This window comes from Alexandromys fortis, unplaced genomic scaffold (genome assembly GCF_014885135.2).
Source record: "Alexandromys fortis isolate MF-2015 unplaced genomic scaffold, M_Fortis_MF-2015_v1.1 scaffold_100_3062768_6864082, whole genome shotgun sequence".
Lineage (NCBI taxonomy): Eukaryota > Metazoa > Chordata > Mammalia > Rodentia > Cricetidae > Alexandromys > Alexandromys fortis.
In genome coordinates this window covers 2,516,494-2,535,252 of record NW_026067993.1, presented here as the reverse complement: position 1 = coordinate 2,535,252, position 18,759 = coordinate 2,516,494, and the positions used below count along the sequence as shown (strand labels likewise).

Here is an 18,759-nt window from a genome sequence, read left to right as displayed (position 1 = left end):
GTATCTGTAGATATATCTTCTGAGTCTTCCTCCTGCCTCTGCCTCCCAAGTGCTGGCAGCCCAGGCAGGCATCCTCCTGTCCTTTTGCTCGGCGATTTCCCTACATCTGAGCATATCTTGCTTTTCCTTCAGTCTTGAAGGATGTGATGCTACGGGATGCCGGGCCCTGGATTCACTCGCTTCTCTCTAGAACTTGGACACCGCAGGACTGCTTCTCCCTGGCTTCTGTGGTTTCTGATGGGAAATCTGCCACCCAGCTGCTTTCCTCCTACAGTCAAGGATCAGCTCCTCTCTGGCTGCTTTCAAATGATGTCTCAGAAATTGAAGTATGGTATACCTTGGTATGAAATTGCCCAAGTTCGTTCTACCTGAAGTTGCCTCCAATCTGTGAACCTGTCTTTTGCCAAATGTGGAAGTTTAGGGATAAATTTTTGTTGATGGTGCTCGTCAGAGAAAGGAGCATGCCTTATCACTGCAGACCCTCAGCGGAGATCCAGGTTGTGTGCTTAGACCCTGCTGACATGAAGAGAGGCGCTGCATTACTGCTGGGTAGGACGGAGTTTGTCCCCAGGAAGAGCGCCACTGAAACCTCCCAGTTCACAAGGGAAGGGAGGCCTCACTGACACCACCACTGTGGCCCATCCCACAGAGCAGCTCTGACTCTCCAGCTGGGAAGGATAGAGAGACTCAGAGCAACCATCCAGGGTCCATCATACATCTGGTTTCAGCTTATACTATGGTAGTTAGAAAGGGCGTTATATCAACCCTTAGCTCAGTGAAGATACAAATAACCAGCCCCCATTGCTGCTTTTTCTGGCACTAACCTGATGAACAGACAGATTTGGGGGCACAGCTTGGCTCCCCGAGGAACCTGTATTTTCAATCTTAAAGTTACACTATCCATTTATTTGTTTATGAGGAGCACATGCATATAACGTGGCGTGCCTATGGAGGTCAGAGCACAGCTTGCAGGAACAACCTTTCTCTTCTTCAGCCTTCTAGGTCTTTGAGACAGAACTCAGGTCATCAGACTTGGTGGCAAGTGCCGTCACCCAGTCAGTCAGCTCACCATCCTGATCTGTGCTTTCTATGGGTTCTTTCTTGGCTTTTGTTGGCACTCGTGGAAGAAAGTCCATGACTTTTGTGGAGTTTGGTTGAGACAGAATTGTTTCACTCAAAAGTTTTCAGTTTGGTTTGTTGCCCCTTCTTCCATCTCTGACCAGGAAAACTAGAATTTTGTGAGAGAAGATGTTTATATTTGTTTTGTCTGTGTCCATAGGTCCTCACAACTGCTGGTGTCGCTGGCTCCAAAACTATAGGAGAAAGGAAAAAAGAAAGAGGGAGGGAGGGGGGAAGAGCGAGGGGGGAAAGGAGGAAGAAAGGAAGGAAAGAAGGGAAGAAGGGAGGTAGGGAAGAATAAAGGAAGGCACGGAAGGATGGAGGAAGGAAGGGAGAAAGGAGGAAAAAAGGGAGGAAGGAGAGAGGAAGGAAGAAAGGAAGGAAGGAAGGAAGGAAGGAAGGAAGGAAGGAAGGAAGGAAGGAAGGAAAGAAGGAAAGAAAGAAAGAAGGAAAAAAGGAAAGAAGGAAGAAAACTGAAACAGGCAGTGATAGCCCAAACTTTAATCCCTTCATTTGGAAGGATAAGGCAAGAATATCATTGGAAAACTGACAATTCTTCACCTCCTTGGGTCTTGAGGGCCCTAGATAGTCTCCTTTCCTCTACCTATCAAAATACCCTCGTACTGGCTTTGTGTTGATTCTCCGGGGTGTTTAGTTGCCCTCAAGCAGGAGGAATGCAAAGATCAGAGCCTATGCATCTTCCTAGGAGCCTGTGTCCTGCTGAAATCTGAAATGGTTTTGCAACGGCTGAACTCAGTGTCTTATCCCAGCAGACTGTGATGCCACTTGCGAAATACTGACAGACTATGCCGTTTTCATTCTTGTGACATCTTGAAGCTGCTGAAGCAGCGTAGAGACCTACCGCATGATGTGTGAAGTGTTCACTACCCGTCTGAAGGCTGTGAAACAGCATAGAGACCTACCGTGTGACGTGTAAAGCTCTCACTATCCATCTGAAGCCACACTCCCCCCCCCCCCGGCTTGGGATCCTCCACTCTGGAACTCCCACCTCTCTCATATTCCTTGGAAAAGCTTCTATTTCTTGTTGCCTCTTCTTCCTTCCGCTACTCCATGCAGATAGACAACTCAACGTTGCATTTTTTTCCCTCTGCATCTAAGCACTCAGAAACTGGAGCCTAACTTTTCAGCTTCCTTTTGAATTTTCATGAGATGAATGATCTGTGGCCTTTCTATGATGTGGAATACATTCTATATTTGCAGAGGCAATTTGTGAGCATGAATTGATCTCCATGGGCAGGCTGTGAGTTCCTTCAGGGAGTGTTCTAGTTTCCTCTGTGCTGTTGACCGAAGGCAAGTTAGGGAGGAAAGTATTTGGTTCAGCCTACAGGTTACGATCCATCATTGAGGGAGGTCAAAGGGCGTGAATTTGAAGCAGAAACCATGGAAGAGTGCTGCCTTCCTCACAGGCCAGCTTATGCACATTGTTTTCTTACACAGTTGAGGGCCATCTGCCTGGGGGTACTGTAGCCCACAGTAGACTTGGCCCTCAGCATTGGTCAACAATCAAGACAATCTCACACAGACAAATGGGTGAACCAATCTCATCTGGGCAATCCCTTAACTGAGACTCCTCAAGTGACCCTAGAATGTGACAAGTTGACAGTTAACGAACGCCAACTAGGACAGACATGAAGCCAGGAGTGACACTTTGGCTTTCTGTATAGGCCCTGGAACAATGTATACAGAAAGAAAAGTACCTGAATAATTAACTTAAAATTTTTTTCTACATATTAATTAGTTCAACCAAGAAGTTTCTTTGACTTCTCAAGTTCAAGTATTTAAAGAGCTATATTTCAACTGGGTGGTAGTGGCACACACCTTTAATCCCAGCACTCAGGAGTCAGAGGCAGGTGGATCACTGTGAGTTCGAGGCCAGCCTGGTCTACAAGAGCTAGTTTTAAAACAGGCTCAAAGCTATAGAGAAACCCTGTCTCAAAAAACAAACAAACAAGCAAACACAAAAAGAATTGTATTTCCAGGACTAACTCATTAAATATGGTTTCTTAACTGTTGGAGAGAAAGTATCAGGCTTCACCAAGCCAGGCACTATGAAAGGACATGGTTTGGCTTTCAACACCATGACAACTCAGAATACTATAAGTGTTATGTAATGATAACACATAGCAAGAGAACAAGAAATCCTCTGGTTGATAGAACCAACGCCCTTTCTCACTGTTCAAATCAGTAGTGCAAATTCTTGCTGACCGTAACAAACCAAGTGAAGGCACAGTATGGAAAAGTGACTTCTATCTGTTCCCAGTTCAGCAGGTAGCCATATGCAATAGTACCATTGCAGTTGGCTTTGCAGGAAGCCATATGCAATAGTGGAGTTACAGTTGGCTTTCCAGAGAGAGGTCTGAGTTCAGGATGAGTGGCGCATCTGCCATTACAAACCAGGAGGAAGGAACAGGCAAGCTGGCAGAGGCAGGGATGAGAAAACATGAGAGAGAGGTAAAAAGTTTTCTACCCTTGAGACTGTGAGGACCCACCTCATTCTATTTCCCTTCCTAAATGAGCCTCTTTTCTCCACGCTATGCCTACCCAAGTGCCACCTCCAGCAAAGAAGGGACATAAGTGGGGGTCAGCTCGGCTGGCATTCCCAACAAAGTATATTCACTCTGTCTCCTGGGGCTTTCGTACGCCTCAGGCACATGCGTTATTTTAAGGGGCTCAAGGAAATAGTGTCAGGAGGCCCACTTTGTAAGTACGTTTATTATTATCTCCGCTGTTCAAGCCACACAAAATTAATGTCTGGCATTTCCAGAAATTGCTATCGATTCAGCAGCAGATTTTTACAAAGCCAATCAATAACAGTTTCCTCTCGCCCTCCTCCCTCACTGGATATTTATTTGTGACCAAGCTTTCAGTTGATCTTCTGCTTTCTAGTGTTTATAATGGGTACAGAATAAATCGACGATTTCATCTTTTTCCAGGAATAAAACAAAAGAAAAAGTAAGGACCTGGCTATTAAAAATGTCTCCCTCCCCCACACCCAAGAAAAGCTGTGTGCATCCGTGTGTGTATACAAGACATAGATAGCTAGATGGCAGATGACAGAAAATAGATGTCTGGATGGGCATGGAGATCAGCCATCACCATCGGCTCCTAAGCCATGGCTTCTGAGCTCTCTCAACGTCCTGCACCACACTGAAGTCCCAGAAAGCCACACAGACCTTTGTGGTCATAGGTTCCTCTATTAACATTGTCTATTTTAACACCATCAACTGTCACTCAGAAATTCAATGTATTCTAGAACTTAAGGCTTCCAGCCTACCTCTCTCCCAAGTCCAATTAGAAAGTGGGCATCTAAAGGCCTGGCTCTTGCTTCTTGTCCCAGTGTTCTCTTGCTATTCCAAAACTACACATGTGCCACTGGAAAGAGCAGAGCGCCACAAACAACGGTGAGGGACTTGTGACACCACAAACCCACTCCTGCAGCTCACTATGGAAAGAAACTTGTCGCTCGTTCCCTAATGTTTGGAGTAAGAACAGGGCTTGTCTTTCCTACTTAGTCCTTACACAGCGCCGATTTCACTCAAGAGCTTTGCCCCTGATCCACAGTAAGAGCAGCGTGTTGCTGGGCAGCAAATGGGTGTGGGCACATGTGGGCACCATGCCAGCCTAAGCTGCTGATCTAAGTCTGTGCCCAGAACAACACTGTTTCCCTTGTGATGGGTTAAATCGTGTTCCCTCAAACTATGCGTCGCAGTTCTGGTTCTGCTTGGACCTCAGACTAGGACCTTTTTTGGAAATCATGTCTGGGGCAATCGAGTTAGGATGAAGTCATCAGAGTGGGCTCTCATCAGATATGCTCGGTGTCCTTATAAAAAGGAAAAATCTGGACACCAAGAGACACACAGAGAGAACATATGTAGATGAGGCAGACAGAGATCAGAATGTCTCTTCTTCGAGCCAAGGAAGGCCAGATTTTTATTAAAACACCAGAAGCTCGGAAGGAAGCCTGGGACAGATTGTCCTCAGAGGGCCCAAGTCTGTTGACATCTTGAACTTAGGCTTCTGGCCTACAACTACAAGAGAGAGAATTTCGTTGTTCAAAATTTTGCAAAGCATATGGTCTCGATATCTAATCCAGCCATGTTCTCAGTAGTGAGTATCCTGAGATCCCAGGACTAAGTCATAACTAGACTTATATCTTAAAAACTACCCTTGACAATCCTTCCCTAAAATACAGGAATTAGATGAAGGCTGGAGACTAATGAAGATCATTGTTGTAAGTGAAAGAAGTTCCACAGATACAAACAGTGCGTGTCTTCTCTCAGACACCAAGCCAGGGGGTGGGGAAGAAAAGAAAGGGTCATGGGAACTAAAGGGTCTACTGGGAAAGGCAGGGGGGATAGCAAGGAAAGCAAAAGAAGCAGATACCTAGCACTACCTGAGAGAAAGATTAAGAGTTGAATATGAAGAAATCACATTGTGTCTTAGCCATTGTTTTACTTCTGTGAAGAGACACCACCACCAAGACAATCCATATAAAAGAAAGCATTTAATTGGGGCTTGCTTACTGTTTCAGAGGTTTGGTCCATTACTATCAAAGGGAGCATAGAGACACTCAGGCAGGCAGACATGGTGCTGGAGAAGGAGCAGAGAGTTCTACATCCAGTTCCACAGGCAGCAGGAAGAGCAAGACTCAACTTGGCCTGGGCTTTTAAAACCCCAGTAATACACTTCCTCCAACAAGGCCACACCTCCTAATCCTTTCAAATAGTGCCACTCCCTGGTGACCAAGCATTCAAACATCTGAGCCTAGAGGGGCCGTTCTTAGTCAATTCACCACATATTGTATGCGCAAAATGTCAGCCGTAATAAAATCATTTCTACGCATGTAGAATACATTCTACATGTATTAAACATGACAATAATTTTAAGAGAAGATGTGGATACAAACGCAGAGAACATACCCCAATTTCTAAGTCAAAAGAAACTTTTTTCAACTGTGGAGGAAGAAAAATATTGCCAAAATTAGATCAAATCAGTTGTCTATGTGGTAAAGCATAAATCAAGGTACAATACAATTTGTTCTGTGATGCGATGAAGTCATTGATTTTCCACCAAAGCAGAATACTAAGGAAAAGCACTGTGTCCTCCCACAATGGGATAAGACCTATTTCATGAGTCTCTTTTAAATGAACAGAATACTATATTTGCCACTCTGCCTCACTACCAGAGAAGACCATGTGATGGATTCTAGCCAAAAGATATAAGTAGATGTGACACCAAGCAAAGCCCAGAAAAGTAAATATGATGGCTAGGACTCAGAATTGAAGAACTGCCTCCATCAGATTGACTGTAGATATATCTAGGGGGCATTTTCTTGATGACTAGTTGATGTAAGAGGGCCCAGCCCACTGAGGGCAGAACAACCTTCACACACATGAGCCTGGGCTACACAAGAAAGGTAGCTGAAGAGGAACCTGGAAACAAGCCAGGAAGCAGCCTTCCTCCATGCTTTCTGCTTCAGATTCTGGCCCTGAGTTTCTGCCTTGGCTTCCTTCAACAGTGGACTGTAACCTAGTAAATGAAATAAGCCACTTCCTTCTCAGGTTACTTTTGGACAGGGTGTGTTTGTCACAGCAACAGAGAGCTACCTAGGAGGAGCATCTTCTGTGCTCCCTCCTTTGTCTTACAGGCACTAGGAGCTCAATGCTGAGAACTGGAGGTGCAAGTTAAAGTAACATTGTCGCTAATTGAAGGGGGGCTACCTTGGAGAGCTGTGTAGTTCCCAGGGAAATTTCTGTAAAAACTTCTCCTATGATTCAGAACAACCTAACCTAACACTCTAGTCCAGTGGTTGCCGCGATCCTTTAATACAGTTCCTCATGCTGTGGTGACCCCTCAACCATTAAATTATTTTGTTGCTACTTCATAACTGAAATTTTGCTACTGTTACCAATTGTAATGTAAATATCTGTGCTTCCCAATGGTCTTAGGTGACCCACAGGTTGAAAACCAAGCCAATGGTTTCTTACTGCTGTGAGCCATATTTGATTGGTTCAATCTTTAAATGCCAATAAGCCATTTGGAGATTAATAAATTGAAATTTCCTCTGTTTGTAGTTATTGGCTGAGCCACCCACTGTAACTTATGTCCACCCAACCCACTTTGGACCCCAAGATAATGCCCATGGCTTCTTCATGGTCCTAAATGGTCTCCAGGAACAGCTTGGAAAAGGTGTTCTTTCTACTTTTTGGTACAAGTGTTATTGCTAGAAATCTCTTTCCTTGGGCCTCCTAAAAACAGCCTTTCTGTTGCTTACACCTATCAACCTTCTCAGTTTGACCCTCCAGAGCTCTGAAACAACAAAAGACAAGCCCGTACTTCCCCTAAACTTCTCCAGGCTACTATGATCAAAGTTCTTTCCAGAAAGCTCATTAGTCAAGCCATCTCTAATAAATCAAATCCCAACAGAAGGCACCAAAGCGTTGTCCCAATTGTTTTGTTGTGTGAGCATTTTGTGGGGTAAAAATTCTTTCAAGCAAAAGGAATTCCATGCCTGGCTCCCAACACCCTTGTAGAAAGGGTCGCTTTGCAGCAGTCTCCCTTTCCTCCAGGTTTAACTCTCCCTTGTGCTGCTCAGTGCTTTGCCCGTGACTGCGGGGTAGAAGGCTTTCCACCTCCCTAACCTCAAAGAGAGAAGCTAGTGTCTGAGGGCCGGCAAACAGACTGTGATGCTGCACGAGAGGAGCTCTTTGCACAAGCTAATGGGCAGGCTAACCTCTGCCCACAGCCGGCCCCTGTAGGGTCTTCTAAACAGATTGCCAAGGAGTGTTGATTTGGCGAATCGATACACGAGGTTTGCTGGACTCCTCATTTCTGTGAATGATTGTTAGGGACTTTAACAACACATGCATGTGCTACACCTAGTGGGGCGTTCCTTAAAAGAAAGCCGTGACCTGGCGGATGTAACACTAATGCAGACAAATCTATTCTCTCTTCCTAATAGTTGACCCCCTTCATGTTTTAGCTGGAAAATTGTTAAAATATGTATATACCGAGGCTTCTGAGTCCTCAAGTTTCCATCTATCGTTATAGTTCTAGCAAGAGAAATAACATAGAATTTTTCTTTGCACAGCTAAAGCAATCAAATCAACAGAAAGTTTAAAAAAATAAAAAATTAATCTTAATATAATAAAATTGTTTATTTAAATTAGGCCATCTGGTATTGGCTTGACTACAGAAATACATTTATGTATTCTTGTGGGAGTATAAATTGAGGCAATTTTTCTGAAAGGCAATTTGGAAAATACTATCAAAAGTATTCAAAGTAGGCATACCCTTTGACCCACACCCAGTGATTTTACTCCTAGGAGCTTTTTCTAAGGTGATGGTGATGTTGTTTGTATAAAACATTTTTTCACAATGATGATTATTGAAACATTATAACAGCAGCAAGTAGAATAAGACAAATAGCCAACAAGCAGAATGGCTTTAAACTGTTATATTATTATTCTATACAATGCTATGTTAGAGAGGCGGTAGGAATTATGTTACTGAAGAATTGTTACTATGAAAAAGTAGCCATAGCCTGATGCTGAGTGTTAAACAGGAAGCTTCAAAATGGTATTTGCAGGGTGCCCATTTTGGGAACACCCTAGAAATGTAGACTAAAGACACGAAAATTCAACAGTGATTTTCTCTGGAGGTCAGGCTTCTCAGTGGCTTTTCTTTCCATCTTCAGTCTCTTCTGAACTCTTCTAAGAATTTTCTAATAAGCGTATAACACAGTTGTGTAGAAAATATCAAAAACAGACTTAAACTCAATGTGTAAAAGTTTCAGTTTCTCAGTGTTTTGCTGTTACTAAGAAAGCGGGCCCATCTCTCCCACTGGCTTCAAGTGAAGGGCTAAGCTAATCAAAAACTTTGCTTTTGACTTTTCTAGCTATTATAGGGCCAAACCGCTCTTTAAGAAAGCTTGAGAACTAATGAACAATTCCAAAGTCAGCCCAGAATCTCTGCTTGGTTCTCTTTGAAATAAAGAGGTCTGTGGAGTTGTTAGTAACAGCATCACCGCTTCTCCAGAGCATCTGATGTAGGGCAGACGGTTGCATGACATCAGCAAGTGATCCCTAGGCAACTGGAGCAGTTCCCTTGGTGCTGCTTATACTACAGCTCCAGACTGGAAAGTTCTGGGTTCATAGATAACTGAAAAACAAGTGATACAAAAGATCAACTGTATTATTTAGTTCTTACTTTTAGTTTTGGAGAATATATTACAATTATAGCACTTCCTTCTTCCGTTTCTTCCCTCCAACCTCTCCCATATACCTCTCTTTGCTCACTTTCAAATTCACAGCCTCTTTTTCCATTGTTGTTGTTACATATGATGTGTGCATGCATTCATGTGTGTGCCTACATACATAAGTACAACTTGCTCAGTATGGATAATGTTATGTGCATTTTTTTCAGGGATGAACATTTGGAACTGAATAACCAATTGGAGTGCTTGTCCCAGAGGACAATTATTTCTCCCACTCTCAGTGTTCCTTACTTGTCTGTAGTTGTGTAACACTGAGACCTTGTGAATTTTCCCTCATGCACGTTTGCATGTCTTTTTCTGTTGTCTTGCTCAACTCATGTATAGGCAGTTATGTTAGTGAGACTTTATGGATATAGCTTCTGACATTTCTAGGAAACACAAGCAAACAGCAATCTCCCTGTTCCTCTGGCTTTGATAATCTTTCCGCTCTTCTCTGTAGTGATTCTTGAGCCTTAGGTGTAGGGGTTGTACTGTAAATATATCTTTTGGAACTGGGCTCCATAACTCTGCATTTTGATTGTGGTTTTCTTAATGGCCTCTATCTATTGCAAAGAGAAATAATTACAAGCTTCCAAAAGAAGGAAGCAAAGAACAATCTTACACAACTATGAAGTCAATGAGCCACAATGATCAGCGTGGCACAATAATGCCAAGAGTGCAGTAGTGGCACACATACCTTGGCAGCAACCAACAGCTCTCTAATTGAACGTAAGACCTGCTCAACATGCCTACCAGAAACCTAACCAACTACCCAGGGCTAATAAAATCACCAATCTTATGGGAGGACCTAAACTACCAATCCCCCCACTCTGAATTTTTTGTGGGGCTTTTTTTTTGAGACAAGGTTTATCTCTGTGGCCAGCACAACCATCTTAAAATTATCGATTTTTAAAATCAGCATAATCCCTAACTACACTCTAAGAATTTGTCCTCAGATAAATGGAGTCTTCATTATTTACTTCATCAAGTAAATTTCTCGACATATATTTATCTTAATTATTACCAAAGGCAGTCTTATTGCTCTATATTATTTAGCTTTGAGTCTTCTCTAACCTCTAGCCTAGATCTATAATAACCAATTCTTAATACATAAATTTGATGTTTAAGATCTTAGTACTACATATACACATATAAATGTATATAAAATATAGTCTGTAGTATTGAATACATGATAGTATTCTTGAGCAGACTTTATGACATAACAATGTTATTCTCATGAAGACAGTAAGCATTTTTCTTAACGTTTACCGTAAGTAATTAACTAGGATGACATAATAATAATTCCTTTACAGATTAGATTATAATAAGCTGTGTGCTTTTGAGGCAGGTGTTTTAGAATGGGGAATTAAAGAAATATTTTGCTACATTTCTGATTTATTTAATTTGTATTTAATTTAATTTGCATATTGTATTTATTCTGGTATTGTCTTTTGTAGCTCATTTTTCCAAAAATATGCCCATGCGCCTAAATATCAAGAATATCATAACATATATTTAATTTAGGAATATATTTACCAACATTGCTGAGATATTCAGTAGTCAGTTTTGGATATAACGGCCCAAATAACCGGTTTTCTTGACCTTTTCCTGGTTATTTGTTGTATATGTAAAATCTAACACCTGTGTACAAATAAAACAAGTCATAAATGCGCAGCTCAACACATGAGTGTCAATCTAAGGCCTGTGTCAGACCTACTCAGATAAAAATTAGTGCAGCCTGCCTTCCAAAAGGTTCTTACGCCCCATCCCAGTCACACGCCTTTTCTCTGTCAGGGTCTGGCAAGGCCGATGTCACCATTGCCATTTCCTGGAAACGCTTTACGGTTTCACCTAAGCATGGATTTCCGAACAGCATGGTTGCTTGTGTTTACTTTTGAACTTCATATAAATGGACTCAGAGAGAGAAAAAGTTGTCACGATAATGGATACTTTTTTGTCAAGTGCAAAGTACGCCCAGCTAAATACCATGACTATCAGTAATTTTATTACGTGAAAATGGATTTTAACCCTTCAAAGCCAGCAGCTAGCGTCACAGGTTTGAAGTTCTTGTCAGTCAAGTCTCATGTCTCGGGTGGTAAGCGCCAGCTGCCGGTCGGGGGTCCATTTGGGCTGTTGGTAACTTCTTATGCCACCTGGATGGAAAAGTACTCACCGCAGGCTGAGGGGTCGACACTAGCAGGCTTCCCTCTCCTGGGTGAATTCCCCAGCTATTACCAAAGCTCTAAGGTCATATCTAGTTAATGGTTGGCCAGAAATCGATACGCAAAGAGCGATGGTTTCTGATAAAGGTGCATAATAAGCAGGTTCAAGCTCAACAAACTAACTGTCCTTTTGCTCTTAGATGTTGAAAAGAAGTTGCTGGCCTGCTCTCTAGTTGGAAAAATATAGTCCCACTCCACTACCTTAAGAACTAATTTGCTTTTTAACGAGGTCCTCGCTTTGTCCAGTCTATCCTGTACTTAGGCTTAGCTATTCAAAGGCCACTCAATATTTTTCTTTCCTTTCTGTTAATTCTAAGGGAAAGTGTCAACTTACTTTCTGAAGGCACAAGACCTGGGGTTCTGAAACAAAACTGTCCCTCTTTGATGTTGGCAGCTACCTTGTGAACTGATCCATGGAGCTCCCGATGCCCAAGGCTCAGGAGTGCTGTGGGTTTCCCAGCTGGCAAATGACCAATGCTTACCATTCCTCCTGTGCAACCACCCATGTGTGTATCTACAAGCATGTGTGTGTGTGTGTGTGTGTTGTGTGTGTGTGTGTGTGAATGGGTGGATGTGTTCACGCATGTGTTAACATAATGCCTGGCTCATTCCTCAGGCAGGCTGTAGCAATAATAGTAAGAATGCCTTTCATATAGTAAATGAGTAAACAAACGAAAGCATGACCAACGATGCACCTGGTTCAGTACCCCTAGCATCCCTCCTCTTCTTGCAGCTGAGGCCACCTGAATGCAGACAGAATATTTTGCCATGTCTCAGGCTAAACAAGACTTATTTGAACAGAATATAAGAGGCTATGGTCTACGCCCCCCAAACAATGCAGCATTTTTATGTATCTGATTTTTGCTCCCAGGAAAATGCTGAACACGAGTTTGAATTCTGTCTGGTTCTTCTCCCATATGTGTTTCTGTGGGCAGATCTGGAGCAATTCCTACCCATTTTGAGGCTCCTGCTGATGCTTCTATTCCTACAAAACTGGGTACCTCCTACTTTAGGACCCCACTTCTTGATTCCCCCTTGACACTCTGATGCCACCAGAGTCAAGATGTGATGTTCTCCCAACACTAGGTCCTTTCCCTGGTCCTTGCTGATCCCCACAAGATTCCCTTACCACATCTGTAGCTAGACTTCCTTGGTTCACTAGCAGCTGGGGCTGCCCCTAGGTTACAGCGATTGGCCTCCCTGATCTGTAGCTCCGCTCTTTTCTTGATTAGCCTTCCTTTTACTTGTAGAAAGGTCTTTTGATTTCCAAAGTGAAAACAGCAATAAACTTCAACAGGAGACTTTCAAATAAAATGAACAGAAAGTGATCATAAACTTTATTTAAAATCAGGGCAAATAGAAAGACAGAAAATTCTTGTGGATAGGAAAATTCAGTCCTATTAAGATAATAGCTGTTTTTTTTTTCTTTTGCTTTTGCTTTGTTTCGAAACAGGGTCATGACCTCTATCTCCTGATAGCCTGGAGCTCACTATGAAGCCCAGACTGACCTCAAACACAATATTTCTAACTCTACCTCCAGGGTTCTGGGGTTATATGTGTAAGCCACCACTAGGCTAAAATGCAATCCTTATAAGTATTCACATAATTATAGGTAATTAAGAATGTTTAAATAAGAAAGCATAATGTTTTTATTAATGAAGAAAGTGGTTCTAAGGTTTATGTGTAAAAACAAGAGAGTTAGGATAACCGAAACAAAACAGAAAGAATAAGGTTAGAGGAGACACCTTTGCGATTTCATAGTGTGCTCTAAGGTACTCAGACAGTGCTGTGTTGCAAAGTAGATGAGCATGGAGGTCACTGAAAAGGGGCACATAGTCCAGACATAAACGTACATGTGAATAACCAAAAATTTAAAAATTAAAAAAATCTGTGTTGTAAGAATCGGATTTCTGCCACACAAATGCATGAACCACTTAGCATCATATCACATGAACACTAACTCAACATGGTCTGTTATGCGGAGGCGTTTGATACAGGAGTGAAAACACAATGTGTTTTCACTAAAATGTTCATCCAAACTAAATAAACTAAATTCATTTCTCTATGAATACTTCTGTTAAGAGAAAAAAAGCAAGGTAAAGAATGAGGACCATTGATAATCATGTCTTAAGAAAGCATTTCTGTCTGTATATAAATAAAGCTCAGAACTTAAGAGTAAATAATTCTTCTAATTTTTAAAAAATGCACCCACGCTATGAAGAAGTGTTTCATCTTTGAGGATGAATGGGTAGCGAATAAGTGTAGAAGATGCTCGGCATTAGGAAATGAAAACGAAACCCACCGTGCTTGCTGCATTCCTATCTGAGTGGATCACTAATATGAAATCATTTCTAAAAGCTAACAATGGCAAGTGCTGAGAAGAGTCCAATATAGCCATCACTCTCTCTTATATGATGGGAATGTAAAAGGGCACAGTTTGATGGGTTCGCACAAAATGAAAATCCCCTTACCACAGGACCGGCAAAGTATGTGCTCGTGTAAAAACCTACATATAGATATGATGGGAGTTCTGATCACAGTGCCCTTGAGAGACAACACCTTAAATCTCCTTAAAGAGAAGAGTAAACAGATAACTCAGGGTAGGGACAAAGCTCGGCAGCACTACATGAACCCATTTCATAACCCTCTGGAAAGGGGAATTAGAGCAGCAGAGAACGCCATGGGTGCAAAGCAGGATCAGAAGGCCACGTGACTCTAACTGGTAGCACAAGGTGTATTTGACGTGATGACCATCCATCCTGACTGCGGTAGTGTTCACACAAACCTACACCTTACTAAAACTCACAAAACTGTACTCTACCCTCTATTGATTTAAGAATAAAACTTAAGAAGTCACCATACTGCAGGTATGTTTTTCCTTTTTAGCCCTATATTGATATAATCACTCTGTATTGCACAACATGGAACCCATTCTAATTTTACAACACTGACTTTTAATATATTTAAATCTGTGTCTGCATATCAAGTTTCAGGGTTGGCTCATGCTACACTGAATTGATATGAAACGTATCAAGCATTGAATGCGACTGGGCATTCCTATCCAGCCTTATATTGATAGACTCACTTTGTATTACACAAGATGGAACCCATTCTAATATTGCAATGCTTACTCTCAAGGTAATCTGTGTCTGCATATCAAGTTTAAGGGTTGGCTCATGCTACTCTGAATCGATATAAAATGTATCAAGTGTTGAATATGGCTGGGCATTAGGATTGATTATAACTTTTAGTATTAGGAGCAATGTAATAATCACTCTTATAGGGAAATACGTACATAAATCTTTAAACTTCAAAGATGTTTAACAGTGGCCAGAGGTTTTCCTTCAGTTTTCTTCCTTTTCTTTTTTCCCTTGCCAATGTCTCTATGATTGTCTAAATTGTTTTCAAGAATGACAGTAATAGACTGTGTTGTAGCATGTATATATTTATGCAGATTGCTAAATATACATATACCTGTTTCTGCAGTGGCATGGTATTTTTTTTAAAGTCTTGATATATTTGTCAAGATATCCGTCAGGGGAAAAAAAAGGTGTTGAATTCCATTTCCAGAAGACAGGGAGCACCCAGCTCCCCAAAGCCTCCTTGCCCACTTGTTGCTATTACATGATGCAATTCGAGTTTCTTTGAAATCCTTCCCCATCAAAGCATGAGGAATTATCTTCGAGAAACAAAGTAACTCTCAGGGCCTGATAAGTGACAAGACACAGGATGGGCTGCATAGTTGTATTTACATGCTGGTTAAAACAAACAAATACCCTAGATTTTCTTGGGTACTGAGTTTTCCTACTTAAAGCTAAACTCTTTTGAATTATTGATTTTTGAAGCAATAATCACGAATGCAACACTGGAGTAGTGATCCCCAATTATTTCAAATCAACCCCACAAAAAAAGTCATACCAAAGCATTTGTTTAGACTTTTATATTTTATATGTGATAACTTTTTTAATCTAGACCATAAAGAATAATAAAGGTTGGCTTCTTTTATACTTTAGATATTTTCTAGAATTTTCTTCCCACTCTCCAAAAGATAGTGCTTACATCACATCAACGGAGATGAACTGTGGACTGCTGTCCCGAGGGAGGGTCCCTTCTGTGCTGTACAGTATCAGATATCATAGCTCCTGCCTTTAAGAGCTTACAAGCAACCCAGGAAAAGGGGCAAGAGAGCATCTATACTGCAGGTGGGAGAACAAAGGGGGTGACTTCATCTAGGGACAAGAAGACCCTGGACAAGATCATGGTGAATAAAAAGATAGTTGAATTCTGTGCCCTGAGGGAGCCTCTCTCTCCCCCAGACCTTTCCAGGTGCAGCAGCGTCACAGGATGTCGGGGCAGAGAGGCCAACTGGGAGACACCTGCCATGTGTGACTGTTGGTGGGTTTTTCTTTTGTCTCTTTTTTTCCTGTTTGTTTCATGTCTATTGTTCCCTCCTGCCTTGGGACATCGTGACACACATTTCTGCTTCAGCAAGTACATTACCACAGCAAAGGACAAGACACTCCTCTAGTAGGGAAGGCTGAACTTCATTAACTCAATGCTGGAGCAGTTGGGGAATACAAAAATATCACCCAAATATTTTTTTTTTCTGAGACAGGGTTTCACTGTCATTTTAGAACCTGTCCTGAACCTAGCTCTTGCAGATCAGGCTGGCCTCGAACTCACAGAGATCCACCTGCCTCTGCCTTTCGAGTGCTGGGATTAAAGTTGTGTGCACCACCATCCGACCTATTCAAATATTATCAATCAACCCTGCAATAATGATAATAATGATGGTGTCTCATAATGCTTTATTGATTTCTATTCCATGGCTGTTGGTGTGTGTGTGTATGTGTCTCTCTGTGTGTTGATACTGTTGCTATTATTGCTGTTGTTTTGAGACAGGGTCTCACTATATAACACTTCACAGCCTAGAGTGCCCTATGTAAAGCCTTAGACTCACAGAGATTCACTTGCTGCTCACTGACCACTAAAGGGAGAGATTCCCACACCAGTGATCTGTTACTTTTAAATATATGAATTCCACTTTCCAGAGAATGGCAATTGCTCTCCCAGGACTTTTTACTTTTCGCTGACTCTAAGGTACCCAATAATGTCTGGTTTTTGGTTTTGGTTTTGTTTCTTTTCACTGTAGGATTTCCTTTTACTGAAGAAGTTGATCTTGCCCATGCTTATTTCAGGGGAATTGCTCAAGTCCCAGGTCAGCCAGGGCTACAGATGGAAATCTAACCCCATAAAACTTCCAAGGGGGGAGGTGCTTCTGGATGCTTTTGCAATTATTTCGTGCAGATAAATAGATGTGCTTTGGAAAACTTGAGCACTGTATCTATATGTAGGTTATCACTGCGACAATGTATATTGACGCTTTTCATGAATATATATATATACAATCCAAACTATTTATCTTTTTTAAAATATGAGGGTTTTCCTACATGATATACCATTGACTGGCTTTAAACTCAATCCTTCTTCAGTCTCTCTGGTGCTCAGATAAGCCACCATCCTATCTCAATGTATTATACATGGGTAGAATTATCAAAGAAACAACTTCATTACTAAAAAGGGAGCTGAAGAGCTGGCTCAGCCACAAAAAATGTTTGCTTCATGCATTTGAAGAGGACTGGAATCTCGTGCTAATAATAATGGGACTCAAGTTGTGTGGCTCACAGCTTCCTGGAACTCCAGCTGCAGAGAATGCAGCAACACCTTCTGGTGTCCAAGAGCATCTATACTCATGTCCAAAGGACACTCTTTCTGCTTCCTCTTCTGCAGGTTCCCTGAGCCTGAGGGGAGGGATCTAACAGAGACATACCTGTTAGGACTCAGTGTTTCAAGAGCTCTCACTCTGCACACTGCCTGGCCTTGAGTTCCTGTATCTTTTCCCATTAGCTGCAGGAGAAAGCTTCTTTTGATCATGGCTGAGCAAGGCACTGACCATATTTGGCTTTCTGGTTCTGGGTTACCTCACTCGGGATAACTCTTTCTTGTTTTTTCCATTTACAACTGATAGAAGGCTAACATCCAAAATATATAAAGAACTCAAAACACTAGATATCAAGAAAACAAATAACCCACTAAAAAAAACTTGGGGTATAAGATCTAAAAATAATTCTCAAAAGAGAAAACTCAAATGAGAAACACTTAAAGGTATGTTCAACTTCTTAAGTCATCAAGGGAATGCAAATCAAAACTACTTTGAGATTTCATCTTACACCTGTCCAAAGGGCTAAGATCAATAACATGAATGACAGCTCATGCTGGCAAGAATGTGGAATAAAGGGGAACACTCATACATTGCTGGTGGGACTGCAGATTTGTACAGCCACTATGGATATCAGTGTGGCAGGAAGATGGAAATAGATCTACCTCACGATCCAGCTATACCACTCTTGGGCATACATCCAAAGGATGCTTCAGACAACCACAGGGAAATTTACTCAACCATGGTCATTGATGCTCTATTCATAACAGCCAGAAACTGGAAATGACCTATGTGTCCCTCAACAGAAGAATGGATAAAAAAAAAAGTGGTACATTTACACAACAGAATACTACTCATCCAGTAATGTCTTTTAAAAACAGAGAGGGAAAAAACACACACAAGTCTAAATGAGCAGGAATCCTCAAATGCTCTTAAAATATGGCTTGAACCATGTCACCACCCTAATTAACAGTGGCATTTTCCCTGCATATACAAGTGTCAAATATTCCATGTGACATTCAAGGCACTGCATATTATTACCTCTACCTTGACACTTGCAACCTCCCACAAAAGATGCGAAAACACATCTTCCTTGGTGCATATGAGTATCAGCCCTAACAGCAGCCCAGACAGCTAGAAATCTAAGTGCTAAGACCCACTTTGCTGAGCACTTATTTCCCTCCATCTCTCTGTCTCCATCTCTGTCTCTCTTGGTTCTCGGTTTTTCTTTATCAGCCAAGGCATACAACCATCTGTGTCCAGTCTTTCTGTATCTCATCCTAATGAAGTCAGGACAATCAACTGTCTTAACAAACAGAGATATTTCTTACCTTCTATAGGAAACGACTTGATTTTTTTTTCTGAGTGCCAGTATTTATATCAAGCTGGAAGAACAGGTTGAAGAGGATAAAAAAGCTTCATAG

At 41.7% G+C, this 18,759-nt stretch overlaps 1 long non-coding RNA gene across 1 annotated transcript; it reads right to left on the bottom strand.

Moving 5' to 3' along the window:
* Nucleotides 1-8,276: 8,276 nt before the first annotated feature.
* Nucleotides 8,277-11,620, bottom strand: LOC126512294 (uncharacterized). The gene is made up of 3 exons (XR_007594995.1): nt 11,568-11,620; nt 10,931-11,035; nt 8,277-9,300 (listed from the first exon to the last, which is right to left on the bottom strand). It is a non-coding gene; the product is annotated as an uncharacterized lncRNA (long non-coding RNA).
* Between the last annotated feature and the right edge of the window lie 7,139 nt (nt 11,621-18,759).